We start from the raw sequence: 15,892 nt of genomic DNA, 5'->3' as shown, positions 1-15,892 counted from the left end.
GTTCCTCCGCTCTTTCTTTTCCTGGAGCATGCAACGATGTAATGTTATGCTCAGAGCTAATATGTTATCTGGTTTCGCACATTTCAACAATCAAATGTTTTATCCTTGTCGCAGTTGTTTTGTACTTTTCAAACATTTACCTACAAAACGTGTTCTGATGGCTTTCTGCCGGAGGACGTTGGACGTTGATCCTTTTTGCTATTCATTTTAATGTGACTCCTTTTTTATTCTATGTGCAAGTGTAAAAATTTTCTCCTACTTTTACTGATGTCTGCGTACGTTATTTTGTGCACTCACTGCATGGTCCTCAACAAGCAAGTTGCTAAGAGCCCAGATGAACTTGTTTCCACTTTTCTGTATTTACACTGCAAATAAAATTAAAAAATGCATGAAAAGCAAATGAAAACGTGCGGGCTTAGCTGTGTGAAGTACAAATACCAGGGTGGTCGGCATGCACTGAACTTAACAGCTGGCGTTCACTGTTCACGGTCCCATTACCATCTTGCACTTCGTTCAATCTGTGCCATAAAAATTGAGACCCCATGCAATTTTTTTCTCATAAACTTATAGTCCCATTCTAACAAGTGTCGATGCGTTTCTTTGACACATTACACCGCCTTAATTACGACGTGATTCGTGCCCCGAAAGAAAATGGAGAGGCGATGCTACCTTTTCCCCTCTGCATATTCCCTGCGCCCTGGTGGGCGCAGGAGCCGTCATTAGGCGAGTTCGCGTGTGATATAAAGCTGCAAGCACTTCCGTAGCATGTTGGCCTTCTCAGATCGATTATCTTTACTTCAGCCATAGGTGGAAGGTTAGAGGCGCTCGCCGACTAAAAAAAATAGCTGCGGTTCAGCTGCTGTTGAATCTAGTTAGAGAGCGAAAGCTGCAGTGTATCGGTTAAGTAGACGCGGCTTGGCCTCTACCGTTGAGTGCGTTCCGCACACTGGATAGGCAACGGGCCTGCCCTGGCAGGTGGCGGTTAAATTAATGGTTGATCGCGAGAGGTTGGTCACCCAAAGAACGCTGCAGCTTAGTGGCTTAGGTCGGCTATGCCAGGATATACGTAGCGAAAGGTGAGGCATAGCATGGTTAGCCTTGGTTAATCTTGATTGCAAGTCCAGGTTAGTGTGGTTGTCTAGCTATGTTGTTGTCGTATTAAAGACGACACAACTGTGGTTGCGGCACACGAGAGCCCTCCTTTTCAACCCTCCGACATGTATCAGGCATGCGATGCAGCTGGAGAAGCGAGCGGAGACAAGCGCAACGACGAGGAATGCGGTGTGACGTCATACTAAACGGCGGCGGCGGCGGCGGCGGCGGCGAGCCGCGTGGTGAGACATCATGCCAGATGGCGCGGCGAGCGCGCAAAGCACAGTGACCGTCTCACATATCTCGGCGGACACCCGAACCGCGCCGTAAAGGAAGGGATAAAGGAGGGAGGGAAAGAAGAAAGAGAAAACTGAAAATTGAAAGTCGCACTTTGAGGAAAGGCGCGGCGCTTCGCAGCGGCGGAGCACCTGTGGCTCGGTGCTACTTGTGGAGCATGCGCAGTTGTGACTAGGGAGCGAGAGAAAGAAATGCGCCGTGTGTCGTCACTGCTCCTCGTGCATGCGCAGCACGGCTCTCCAGGAATAACGCGAAACTGCTCAATCTGCGGCCAGTAAAGCTTTCGCTTTGAAAGGAGGCGTGGAACGCAGCGTCGTCCGCACTTTTGGCAAGAGCAAGCCAAATAAAACGAATATTCCACGCAAAGTGTGTACGTCGAAGGTTTTGGGGAATTCTCCGGAGGCGGAATTCTAGAGGCCCGTGTACTGTGCGATGTCAGTGCACGTTAAAGAACCCCAGGTGGTCGAAATTTCCGGAGCCTTCACTACGGCGTCCCTCATAGCCTGAGTCACTTTGGGACGTTAGACCTAAACCAAACCATTATTGATGCTTCTTTTTCCGGGTATAGCCTTTGTCCTGGGAAACCCGAATTTTCTGATGAAATTCCCCAATCGGTGCAATTGTTTTTCTTTGGCCGAAGCTAACTGCACAATTGCCAGGAGGAGGAGGAGAAGAAGGAACAAACTTGTATTTGTCGTATGACAAAGAGGGCAGAGGTTAGGGATGATGCTTAGACAGGCGGCTGGGCCCTCGCGGCGGTGCAGGGTGGCTTGAAGGTCATGCTTCTTCGCAGCCTCCAGGGCCCAGACCACTATCCTGAGTTGTACCTCCGGGTGAGGGCTGAGAAACGCAGTCTCCTACTGGCTTTGGTTTGAGATTTAGAAGCTCAGAGGTGGTTGGTCCTCTGGGCACTCGAGTAGGATATGAGGTAAACTGAGTCTTAAACTGCGTCGCGCTTCCCCACAGGCATTCCTAGAAAAACACTCCTCTAGCCTATGATAACCAATGAGGGCTTTTTTATTTTATTGGTAACAAACAACAGGCTGGAATCGCGAGGTAAAATCGTAAATCTTAAACACCAGTAAGCCCAAGACTCTTTTGTGCACTCCGTCATCAGTGAAGAGCTTTCGCATAAGTATGCGCGCCATTTCGTTATGATTCTCTAACACTTGACACAACCTATGATAGTTGGGAGGCCAGCGCAGACCCCATTGTCCAGAAGAACCTGGCGGAAAAGGGACAAGCAGCGCTTCAGGCCATTGGGCTGACGCAATGAGATCAACACACGTTTAACTCTCAATAAAAGTTTTTCTCCTCTTCCCCATCTGGAGTAGCCCCGTCGGAAGGCATGTTACCAGCTTAAACATCCAGACGTGATGGGCAGGCGTCCAGAACAACTGGGCTTGCCCATATATCAGAGCCACAATTCTACCTAGCGGTTGCATCCCGCGCTACGCAGTTTCCGCTTGGCGAAGTTGCTATGGGGACAGGAACTGCCCCGTTTGAAGAGGGTCTCTCTCGTATTAACTACAGTTCGCGTACGCGTACCGCCATTGCTTCGTGGTGGCACTGGCAGCGGCGGTGTTGTAGTAGTGTAGCAGCCGGCATAAGCGCAGCGTGTGTGCTAACCACGGTTACTGTGAAAGGAGAATGGTTGCAGTGATATCATTCATAACGTCATTGGAACGAGCCATGGAGGCGAACCACGCTGGGTGGTCCGAACCCTGTGATGTCAATTGTGGCAGCGTAGTTTCTCTCCCTCGTAACTCCTCCTACTGCTGTGAGGGCCCACCGAAAAGCATGCATAGTCTTCGTCTAACAGATTCGGGCGTTGGTCCAACATCTCGAGCACCTGTGCTGCAACTTCTGAGATCACAAGGCTTCCCTCATGACCATATCCCGAAATGAAAATACCTCAGCAGCTGTCGCTGAAGATCACGAGTAATAACTGTCCTGAGAGTTTTTAAGTAAAAGCTTTACTCGCCTGACCAAGCCAAGGTCATCAGCGCCGCAACTTGACATACAGGGGGAGGAGCAGTGGTGGTGTGGCAGCCACGTGACGAACCACGTCACTCGCCGCCGCCGTGCCGACCGTTACGCCGACCACCGATTTGGCAGCGAACGGCTTTACTTTCTGAGCCTGTGACATAACACACGCGGAGGAGGCCGCCATTGCGCTGGCTGCATCTGATCCTACTTCCAAAACAATTATTTCCGACTCGCGAGGGGCCTATCGGAACGTCGATCCGGGCTGGGTACCGTACCCGCCTTCTCCAAAATTTTCGAGACACTTTGGCAACTAAAGCGTCAATTGAGAGGCGAAAGCCGCTTCCAGAAAGCTCCACTGCTGACACAGAACGGCTAGGGGGCATCTTGACACACCGTCTGCCCAAGGGCGACTGCTGACGTTTTTTGCATGGCAGGACGCGTCGCCATAGACGGTCTTTGCCTTTTTTTTTCTCTGACACTCAATCGCACACACCGCAGCACCTGTCAATCAATGCCAGATTTCTAGAAAGTTCCACTGCTTGTACACGTCACATCGTTCCCGTGGTTATATCGACGTCGATTGGCGCTATTTCAACGCAATTTCGACATTTTTGTCTATAATTAATCAACTAACTACTCTGCAGTCATCACACTTGGCTTCTAGGTTCATTTTTTTCCTCCTCTATCTGAAGCAACCACTCTTTTTCTGCTATCGTTTTTAGTCCCCGAGTTAAACGTGTGACACCCTCTGCGAACGGACGGACGACAGTATGAGCCATTAAAGGGTTTCGCCTTAAAACAGCGTCTACACCGAAGACCCCGCTCACTGGCATATCGTTTGGGCTCCTGCTCACATGGGCCTTGAGGAAAATGAGCCCGCTGACACCGCCGCCCGCGTGCTCTCTCACCGGGCATTCCCCTCCGACCCCGACGGTCAGGAACTCGAATTCACTCCAGCTTGCTCCTTCAAAGCCATTGTTTTACTCTATAAATCTGGCGACGGCCTTTATCCCCGCCAGCGTAAAGGCCTCTCAAAGGCGGAGGAGCGGCTTCTGCTTCACCTGTATACTAATACTTTGCTGTGCCCGGCAGTTCTCAAACACTTCGACCCTTCTTTCTCGGGCAGCTGTCCGCACTGTGCGGAGAAGTATTCGGAGATCTACCACATGGTGTGGGTATGCCCCTCCAACCCTGCTATCCCCCCTCACCCCAAACCAACCCAGGAGGACTGGGAGGCGACCCTGCTCGGTTGCTCTGACCTGCAGGCCCAACGGGCCTTGGTCGGGCGAGCCCGGGCGGCGGCCGACGCCACTAGGGTCCCGAACTAGGGATCTCCACCTTGTATTTGTAATGGCAGCCCCCTCTGGGTGGGCTCATGCATAACCTCCTTAAGTGTATCTGCACATAAATGCTTCCACCACCACCACCACCTCAACGGCAGCTGTGGCCACGGGACTAAACACGTGACTCGCCGTTTGCTAGAAAAAGGAGCCGGCGCCGTTCTCGCAGCATTCGCATTGCAGTTCTCGCTATGGACGGAGCGAGTCGGCCGGACCCGTCTGCGAGTCGTCGGGACCAGCTCGCTAAACCACCCTTAGCTGAGCTAATTAGTGCGCATTAAGCACTTCTGGCCGCCCTCCCCGGGTTTCAGGGGTCGGTCTCTGTGTAGCCCGGCCAAGCGAAACCGATGAAGAACGCCAGAGCAGTGTCCACCTCAATCACGCTGTGAGTAGGCGGTGGCGTCCAACTATAGGAGGCAGTTATGCGCCTTTCCCTTTCTTAAAACCAGCAGAAGGTTTAGAACATTGATTCTGAGGAAAGGAAAGGCGCATAGCCGGCTCCCTGGCTGAGTGGACGCCTGTCATGCTTTGAGGTGCGTGGCGGTGGTGTCCACCTGCAATAATTCTCCGCCTACACTGCTTCAGTGCTCGACTTAGAGGAACATACACGGCAGATTTTTGCTTGCGTGTTTTCTTCTTTCAAACGATGCGTTAGACATTCGTATACATGGAGCACCTTGTAGCATTCATGTACGACCGCTAAATAACTTAAAATTGAATTATTCTTGACGCTGTTTTGGTTTCTTCGACCAAATGACGACTGTGAAGTCAGTTGATGTTTAGGTCACGTGATCAACTAGAAAAACTGTAATATAATCGCTGACAGGTCATTTTTTCTCATTCCAGGTCTCGGAAAAGGCGGAATTAAATGTCGCAGTGAACTAAAACTACATATGAACGATTATATTGCAGTTTTTCTAGTGGATCAGATGACCAAAACACCAACTTGACGTTACAGTCATCGGTCGGTCGATGAAACCGAAACAGCATAAGAGAAGAAATTCAATCATAAATTATTTATCGGCTGTAGATAATTACTACCCGGTAATACATGTATTGTAATGTCTAACGAATCATTTGACAGAAAACAACGCGCAATAAAATTAGGTGTCTATAGTCCTTTAAGAGTGTTAGCTACGGGAGCTTCAAATGTTTACTTCGGTGCGCTCAGAAAAGGTGAAGACCAAATCCAAACACCCATTCTAAGACACAAGCAGCAACATCTACCTCATGGATATTGCACTACTATTGCGATTTACAGCCACCTTCGCTATATCCGTCATATTTCCTCGTTATATCAGTTAATAAATTTTATAATCCTGTGCATCACAGCACGACGAATCATTTGCCAGCATTCGGAACCTCCTGCGGCAAATGGTTCGGCCGTAATGGCCGTCTGAAGGTCCTCGGAATGCATGGTTTTGGGGCGGAAAGGTCGTAGTTGCGAATCCCACTCATATTTTGCGCTTAATTTCAATTATTAATTTCCTCATCAGGAACATGCCAACTCATATGACACCACTTCGAACATTCTGTATCAAACGGGTGGCCCCCAAATTTTATGCAAGTGGTGGTCCCGGAGATCCCACTTCGATAGGCGCCATACTGGCACATATACCAAAATGAATCCAAAGTATAGGCATTAACTGAGGCGCTACGCTCCCACGGTTGCTATGTGATATACTGTGGTCACATGGTTATTGTTATTTGGTCAATACGATCTTCATTGCAGGCAGACACGTCCTTAACAAACATAAGTGGTAAGAGCTAACGCTCTTAAAAACTGTTTTCGCGCAACATTCTGTGTTTAGCTATGCTAAACCGCGACCAATTTTTTTTATTAAGCAGCTAGAAACTGTTTTCATTGCAGCTGGGAACGATTGCTACTATCAAGGAATGCAGACATCTTTTAGAGGAAACCGTTTGCTACGCGCAAAGTCGAACGCAGAAACCGCTTAACACGAGGCGCGAAAGGCGTTTAAAGTAGCTGGAATTAACGTGCTTTCGCCTCGGAGGAGTCATGCAAAAAGCTATCATTCGCGAAATCCTTCCCTTCTTCCTTCCTGTCTAACTGTCTGGCTGTCGGTCTCTGATCCCTTCTTTTTCTATTTCCACCATTCGTTATTTCCGTTTTCGTCCTTTCTCCTTCCTTCCTTCCTTCTTTTGTTTCTTCATTTCCTTCCTTGCTTTCCTTTCTTCCCTTCCATTATTGACGGACGTGAGTGGAGTGGAAGAGGCGTCGCGATGACGGCGGAAAGCGGGGCGGCGAAGGCGATGCGAAACGTTTCGCAGGGACACGGAGAGTTATTTAGCGGTCGGGACACGGCCCCGTCAGGAGAGAAATGACAGACAATTGGAGAGGCGCTCCATCAAGGGAGCTCGTCGCTTTTCGCCGCTTGTCCGGTTCATTTGCGCCGACTCTGCAGAGCTGCCGCGATCGGGGCACGCCTGCTGTAGACGCGCCCGTGACCTTCGATCAATCCGGGGAGCTCGAAAGAAAGACGGATTTTCTCTTCTTAAGGCTTCAAGGAGCGCTACGCAGCAACCGTGTTCTGCTCGCATTTAGATGCGATTCTATCTTCAAAACGGCGGAAAAATATTATTCTCAATATTATTATGAGGCAGTTATGCGCCTTTCCCTCTCTTAAAACCAGCAGAGCGTTTAGACCGTTGATTTTGAGGAAAGGAAAGACGCATAGCTGGCTCCCTGGCTGAGTGGACGCCTGTAATGCTTTGAGGTGCAGTGGCGATGGTGTCCACATGCAAAAATTCTCCGCCAACCTCCACCGGCGCACATAAAAACACAGATGCCCAAGCTCATCAGGAAGGGACTGCGGACCAAACGTCTGCCAAATGAATATGCACCCTTCACACCACGAAGGAAGGAGGAAAGCTAGGTGAAAATCACTTAATGATATTTATAGAGAGGTTGAGAGGGAATCAGCCTCTAGTGGGCCGCTCCCATTACAATACGTAGGCGGAGTACCTTATCCAGGGACCGCCACTCGAGCTGGCTGAACCAGGGCTTGCTGGGTCGTTAGATCCACGCAGCCGAGCAGGGGCGCCTCCCAGTCCTCTCGGGTAGGGGAAGGGGTTATGGGTGGAAGAGAAGGATTCTGCTGGCATGCCCAGACCACGCATGTGGAAGGCGTCAGCCACCTCCCCACGGAAAAAGCAGAGGCCAGAGAAGGAAGGATCGAAATGTTTGAGTACTGCCGTGCACAACAGAGAGTTAGTAAAGAGTCTAAGAAGTCTTCTTTCGCCCGCTTTGCGAGTCCCGGTAATGAGCGGATATATCGGTGAATGCCGATAGAGGATAGGTGTCCTGGTCCAGATCGCTAGGGTCTACGTCGGGGGACCGGTTAGTGAGTGCGCGGGCGGTCGAGTTGGCGGCCGAGTTCCCCGGTACGTGGTCTGGAGTCCAAATGAGAAATAGCAATAGCTCTACACTAAAAGTACGGAGCGGACGAAGGAGCTGCCTGTGTAGACGAGGCAGAATACCCATCAAGCGGAGCGTTTCACAGTGACGGTGGTGGACGTGCGCAAAGGGGCTGCGGGGTCGGTCTTCAGAAACAGCGAAAGAGGCAGCTGTGGCACTAGCCACAGCTAGCACTGACGTGGATACAATATCGGATTTCAAATAGGAAACATAAAAAACCCAACAAGTGGATGTTCTCATCCTTAGAGCCGTGAAAATGGCCGCCTGCATACCTGTCTACTCTGCAATCAGCGCACTGCTTATCTCTTATCTTATCTCTTAGGTGGGAAAGGATAGGATAGGAGAACTTTTAATGTGCAGCAGAAAGAGAGTAGCTGGAGGGCTACCCACCTAGACGGCAGCCGAAAGGTCTTGGCTCTCGGCGGCGGCCATTCGGAGGAGTTGCAGCTGAGTCTCTGGGTCGGAGCTCAGTAGTAATAAGGCCTCCCATTGGTCTTTCGACTTTATATGTCGTCCCTTCCAGGGGGCATGAAGACATTCCCATAGTATGCGCTCCAAGGTGGCCCTAAGTTTGAAGTTTGGGAGATGCGTTTTTACCGGTGAGTGCCGCCGACGCCACAGTTTTGAAGAATGAGCTCAGAACGCTTTACGCTATTACAATACGTCGGCATGATTTAATGTATTGAGCCTTCTCTATCGAGGGAGTTTTTCTCTAATATCGTGGCTGTAATTTTCTCAGATATGCTCTATACAGCTGAGCATGTATTTGAATTGTATATAGCTGAGCATCTATTTGAACATTTATTTATTTATTTATTTATTTATTTATTTATTTATTTATTTATTTATTTATTTATTTATTTATTTATTTATTTATTTATTTATTTATTTATTTATTAACAATACTGCAGAGTCGATCGTATGACTCCAAGCAGGAGTGAGCACAAAAAATTGCATACAATAAAAGTTACACCACACATCAAACCACACAATAAGCGTTAACTTCATCACATCAGGGCATGAACTTAAACAAATGAAATAGGACACAGGAGTGCAAGAACATCATGAACGCATTTTCCTCAAGTTCGCAATGAATGCATCAATACTGGGGCTATCGACAATATGATTTGGTAATTTATTCCAGTCGTTGATCGTTCGAGGACAAAATGAAAATTTAAACTTGTTATTCAGAGTGGCGTACTCTTGAATCATTTTGCCATTATCAAAACAGGAGCTTGCGCGCGAGGTTTTAGCTGTAATGAGTTTATGCGTGCTCATTAGGATCTGTTTATTGTAGATTAGATATAGACACCTTAATCGACGTTCATTACGTCTGTATTTAAGTGGGCCAAGGCCGAGATACCTGATACCGAGATACCCGTCGGGTTGTCATATCTATTATATTTATTGCAAATGAATCTAGCCGCGGTCCTTTGGACTTTTTCTAACCTAGTTATGTCTTTGTCAGTGAAGGGGTTCCACCGACAGGAAGCTTACTCCAAGCATGGTCTTATTAACGCTTTACATGCTGCTAATTTAACATTTACAGGGGCTTTTGAAAGCTTACTCAAGAAGGGTTTTCTGGCGGGCTAGTTGGTGCTTCCCGTTCATGATTAAGCTGCGCGAAAGAAACGGGGACAAAGACAAGAAAACACGTACACACACAGAGCGCAGACTTCCAACTGTTATTCGAGAAACGCTTTCGAGCATTCGTTTTAAACGGAACACCCACCACGTGACACATGCAGGAACCAACACAGCAGATAATTTAACAATTTAGTAGAGCCAATCTGGAGAACCAGTCTAAAAAGCCCCCAAGTGTGTGCATGCCTTAACACTCTTGATACCTAGATAAAAGGATAGAGGAAGATAAAAACCTGACGGTGGAACCAAAAAATCAAAGAGAACGATACTGAAGACGGCCTAACTATGTATTACGAGCGAAAACTTACTAAGCAAAGGGATGAGGTGTGAAACCAGCAGTAACAACAGTAAAAGATGAAGGTGCAGGCACTAAAAAGTAGGCAGAAAAGCATAAAAAACGAGACCATATGAAAGATACAAAACAAGGTTAACAACGAGGCTAAAACCATGAAACCGAGAGTGAATTATGGAAACAACATTAAACAAAGGTAAAGGCGACGCGAAAATGGCAAAGGCTAAAACCAGGCTAAAATCTTTGAAGGATGGAAACAACAAGTAACAAGAGTAAAGGTGCAGGGTTAAGCACGACAGTTTCTTGTACGTGTACGTGTTTTCTTGTCTTTGTCCCCGTTTCTTTCGCGCAGTTTAATCATGAATGAAAGCTTACGCCGGATGAACCAGAGAGACCTAAAGGCGTTGGTGCAGATGTTATTTCTTCTTTAATAGTAACGTCTGGATATTTTACTGCCGATGATTCTTTAAACGGAATGCCATTAATTGAGCAAGAATGCTGCAAAACTGCTTTGGTGCTGCATATACGAAGAACTATGCACTTATCAGAATTTAAATACATATGCCCCATTTCGTGCACTAGTCCGAAATTTCTTCGAGACTTTTGTTGAGCTTAATTTGGTCGGTTTTCGATTTAACTCAGGTGTAAGGAACGCAGTCATCTGCGAAAAGATTATCTTAACATCACTGCGTACAGCTTTTCCGATATCATTAACATAAATAAGAAATATAATTGGCCCCAATACTGAGCCTTGTGGAACCCTTGAAGTTACTGGCAGGGTCTCTGAGCAGGACTTGTCAACTTGAACATATTGACACCGGTTTCCAAGATAAGTCCTAATAAATTTAATGAGTGTACAATTCATTCCGATGTCATAAAGTTTCTGTAATAATTTGTTATGAGGGACTTTATCAAAGGCTTTATCAAAGAATATAGCATCGATCTGCTCTTTGCTATTAACAGCGAGTGCGAAGTCATGACATACACTAAGTAGTGGTGTCACAGTCGACAAGCTCGTCGAAACCCCTGCTGAGCGTCTGATAAGAGATCATTTTCTTCAAGAAATGCAGTCAAGTGGCACCACATAACGTGTTCTAGTATTTTACAGCTTGTCGAAGACAGGGAAATCGGGCGGTAGTTAGGAACGGACATGCGATCGGTTGATTTGAATATGGGAATGGCGCGGGCATTCCTCCAGTCTGACGGAACAGAGCACTGCTCTAGCGAGGCCTTATATATATTCAACAAGTAGTGAGAAATCCGTTCAGCATAGCGGCGCAGGAACACTGCGGGTATTCTATCAGGGCCATCTGCTTTTTTAGCGTCAAGATCAAGAAGCAAGTTTAAAATACTTTCCTGGAAAAACAACGACATGAGGCATGGGAGACAAAAACCCTCCTGGCTCAGTAATGGTACTGTTATCTTTCGAAGCGTATAAGGATTGAAAGTATATGTTAAATTCATCTGCAACTGTTTTAGCATCTGAAACCGGTGAGCCGTCAATCAATAATGAAATATTGCTGGATTTATTGCCGCTTAAGTACCTCCGAAATTTATCTGGCGCTTCTTTAAGAAAATTACCTAAAGTGATGGTGAAAAAGGTGTCCTTACCTTTTCTCATCTCCGTTTTCAGCGCGGTACTTAGCGTGTTCATAACAGAATCCCGAGGCCCCGACCGGAGCGCCTCATTCACGTAAAGGGACTATGCAATAAATTAATTGAGATTGCGTAAAGCAATCTGCTGCATGGTATTATTAATAATTTAACAAACATTAATTTTGGCTCTTACATGGAATATCATACTTCACACCCAACACGTGGCAAACACAGCTCGACAATAGTAGTTCCACGACGCCGAACTAAAAAAGCTTACCAGTTTTCTTTCTTTCCAAAAACAATATCAGAATGGAACGGGCTTCCGCGTGACATGGTCAGCTTGACAAACCAAGATTCCTTCTTATCTGCTGTCGTGTCGCTGTTATAGACGCAGTGTGTTTGTTCATGCTCTTACTGTTGCATTTTTGTATTCTTAAGAAGCGCAGAGTGTTTGTTAGTGCTTCTGCGCTCGCTTTTTATTTTTATTTTGTGTGTGCTTGCTTTGTTGCATCGCATTATATCGACGATGTATGTTTGTTCCACTTCTGCCTTGGCTACCAAATGGCGGCTGGCAGTATTGAATAAAAAAAAATAGGCATTTCATCCCTGGTCACCCCAACGCAAGAATTTTTAAGCTAGCATCAATAACACCGAAGATATAGACGATTAAAAAATTACGCTCCCCCTCTCCCCCCTCAACTAGTACACGTGGGGCCCCAGACAAAATTAAAGAAAACAGCTCTGGGACTGGGCACCGCCCATGAATACGTAATCCGCTGACGTTCCCTTTGCAACCTCCGGTTGTCGCTCCTAGCACCCCAGCAGCAGCGTCGGCGGCGTGATTGCGGCGCGCGTCGGGTTTCTTTGCTTGTCGTCTGTTGTAGTCAGCAGTAATGGACCCGGGCCTCGAGGCGCGACTGCTCGCTCTTACGGCCGCGATGGGCATCGAGCCCTATGCGTTCACGCCGTACCGGCTGAACGCCAGCGACGACAGTAGCCACTCGGCGAGCCACTGCGAGTGGCTCCGGAACTCCCGACAGAAGGAGGCGGCAGAGGAAAAATGAAACCATACGCAAGGCGGATTGCCATACGCGCGAAGGCAATGCCCTGCTGGCTCGCGCTTGCCCGAGAGGGTCGCGCGGCGGCACGAGCAGACGATTTTCACGGCTACCGGAAGTGTGCCCGTGACGTCGTGGCTGCCGTGGCTCCAGCGAATGAGAACGTGTGTTGGCCTGGCGACCTCACGGGTTCAGTGACGTCTTTTTTTCCTGATTTTAGTATCAAAATCGGTCACTACGAGCACACCAATCGGCCCGCGAATTTAAAAAAAACACGGTTTTCAAAAATTCATAACAAATTGCCGGCTCAGTTCCGAAGACTCATACTTGGTATGAATGCTTCTTAGCATCATTTCTAAGCATTGAAAACATTTACAAGCGACTTTTTATTCATTGCATAGTCCCTTCAAGCTTTCGTTTCATGTGAATTATTTCTCTCGTAACCCAGGGATTGTTTTTTTTCTTAACCCTTTCGGGAACAAAGATGGCAATACAATGATGGCAAATTTTTTGAACTTGCACCGCAATGCATATACATTTTCTTCAGCACTAAAACAATCAAAATTTAATTCTAAGTAGTCGAGGATGCTCACATCATCTGCTCTATTGAAATCTTTCACAACAATGGTGGAATAGTTTTCCCAGGGCACTTTTCAAAGGTAAAGGTGGCAGACACTAACTTGTGATCTGAAAGACCACTCACAACATCAGCGGATGTACACTTCATTGTAGTACTTATAAACAATAAGTCAAGTGTATGACTAGTAGCAGTACTCCTGGTTGGAGCAGTAATTATCTGAGTTAGGACGTACGAAAAAGCAATCTTCAAAAGAAGGTCAGAGTGCCTAGAATTCATGCCCATTACAATCATGGTTGACCAGTCAATATTCGGTAAATTAAAATCCCCAGCTAAGACAAATTTTACGTTCTCCCCCCCGGAAACGCGGTACATAGTCATATAGTTGCTCAAGAAACACGTGATCTGTCGTTGGAGAACGGTATATAAAACCGATAACTATAGAATTACCGTAGAAACTAATTTTACAGAATACACTTTCGTGATCGGGAATAGCCGGTAAAACAGTCACGCTTATGCTTTCCTTAACAACAATGGCTACTCCACTCCCTCGGGACTGTCTGTCACATCTTAGTATTTTTAACGACGGGGGAATAACTTCATGATATATCGAGGACCCCCGCACCCAGCCAGGTCCTCGTCAGCAACGTAACGTGTGGGTCATGGTCATAAACTAGCGTTTAAAATTCAGCTAACTTATTTACAACACTTTGTGCATTTAAGGAAAGCAATCGCAGAGGGCAAGTGTTACCCTCTTGTCAATTTGACGCTCCGTTTGCGGCCATCCCCCGGGTGAGGATCCGGTCTGCTCGAGGCATAGACTGGCTCTCATCATCTTGCACTGATTCATTGTCTGGATCCGTACGAGATCTAACAAGCTTGCGTCTTTCGTTCTTGACCTCGTCCCACACGTATACGTTTCCTTGTTGAAAACTAGCTTATCATATCTCAGACACACTTTATTTTTTTTGCCGGCTGCACCGCACTCGTATTTTACCTGGGAAGAAGATCGCGCAGAGCCGCTTGGGCCCCTGGTACGCGTGGCGAGCACACGCGCACGTTCGTTCGTCTTCGTCCCACTGCAGATGTAACGAGAAGCCCGGATGTGCCGAGAACCGGAAACCCGATTGTGCGACGCGCGGCGAAATAAACGGACGCGAGAGAGGGACAAGTCGAAGGAGAGGGCCCGGCGAGGCGCGCTGAGCAGCGCAGTGTTGTCACCTCCTTGTGTCACGCCAGAGAGAGCACGCGCGCTTACGTGTTGGTGGCCGTGTTTTGCGCTGCGATACACACAAAGCTCGTGGCGCGACTAGTGCGGTTGTACGTGAGTGTGTGTGGGTGCGCGCGTGTGCGTGTGTGCGTGCGTGTGTGTGTGCGCGCGCGCGCGCGCGTGTGTGTGTGTGTGTGTGTGTGTATGTGTGTGTGTGTGTGTGTGTGTGTGTGTGTGTGTGTGTGTGTGTGTGTGTGTGTGTGTGTGTGTGTGTGTGTGTGTGTGTGTGTGTGTGTGTGTGTGTGTGTGTGTGTGTGTGTGTGTGTGTGTGTGTGAGTGAGTGTGTGTGTGTGTGTGTGTGTGTGTGTGTGTGTGTGTGTGTGTGTGTGTGTGTGTGTGTGTGTGTGTGTGTGTGTGTGTGTGTGTGTGTACACGCGAGCGTCAGTGTATGCCTGTGCGTGCGCGTCTCTGTCTGTCTGTCTGTCTGTCTGTCTGTCTGTCTGTCTGTCTGTCTGTCTGTCTGTCTGTGTGCGCGTTCGCGGGGCAGCTGATGTTGGGAGCCGCACCTCTCTCCCCCTTCCCTGTCCCTTCACTTCTCTCTCTCCCCTGCAGCCCGCGTCTTTAATCTTGTCACGAAAGGTGTATTGATTTGACGACGCCTCTCTCGTCGTGTGGGGGCGCCACAAGCTCGTTAGTGAAGCAGGGATCGTTTTTCGGTCTAAATTCGTTTGTCTCTTTTATGACGTATATATTGCGTTACCGGTGGACAGATGTCACCGGCGAACATGTGTGGCTCGAAATTGGGACGAGTGGGGAGATGGTTTCTCGAGAACAAATGCGTTGGTACCGAAGAAAGTGCAAAAAGGATGCGCCAGGTGAGAGTCAGGCAGACGGACTCGCCGGGGCTCCCAAAGGCTCGCCTATCTCTGTAAGACATTGCGCACTCGTCATTCTTTGCAGGCCAGTTTTATTTATTTAGCCGCGTCCCTATTTTAAAAGGGATTGCTAAAAACAAAGTAACACCAAATCGGCCAGCCATCACGTCGCAGTTTCAGGAAACAGATCGCAGTCGCCGCTTTGTGCTTGTAGAGGCAAATCCGTCTCTTTTTCATCGCAACGTGGTGACCGGTGCGCAGTCTTTTTCAACTGTAGGATGACCCTGGGGCGACAACAGGCGCGGTAAAACCATCCCACGGCGAGCAGATTCGGCGGATGTCGGCCAAAGCCTGGTAGAGCGGCGCTGACAACTGCTCTGCCTGCAAAGACCGACGCGCATATCGTTTCTATCCCTGGCTGCCTCCTAAGCAAATTCCTTCCTCTTGTGACAAGCATAATAAAAACGAGTGCTTCGAATGACA

Source organism: Amblyomma americanum, chromosome 4 (genome assembly GCF_052857255.1).
Source record: "Amblyomma americanum isolate KBUSLIRL-KWMA chromosome 4, ASM5285725v1, whole genome shotgun sequence".
Lineage (NCBI taxonomy): Eukaryota > Metazoa > Arthropoda > Arachnida > Ixodida > Ixodidae > Amblyomma > Amblyomma americanum.
The sequence above is the reverse complement of the archived record's forward strand: the minus strand, read 5'-3'. Positions refer to the sequence as shown.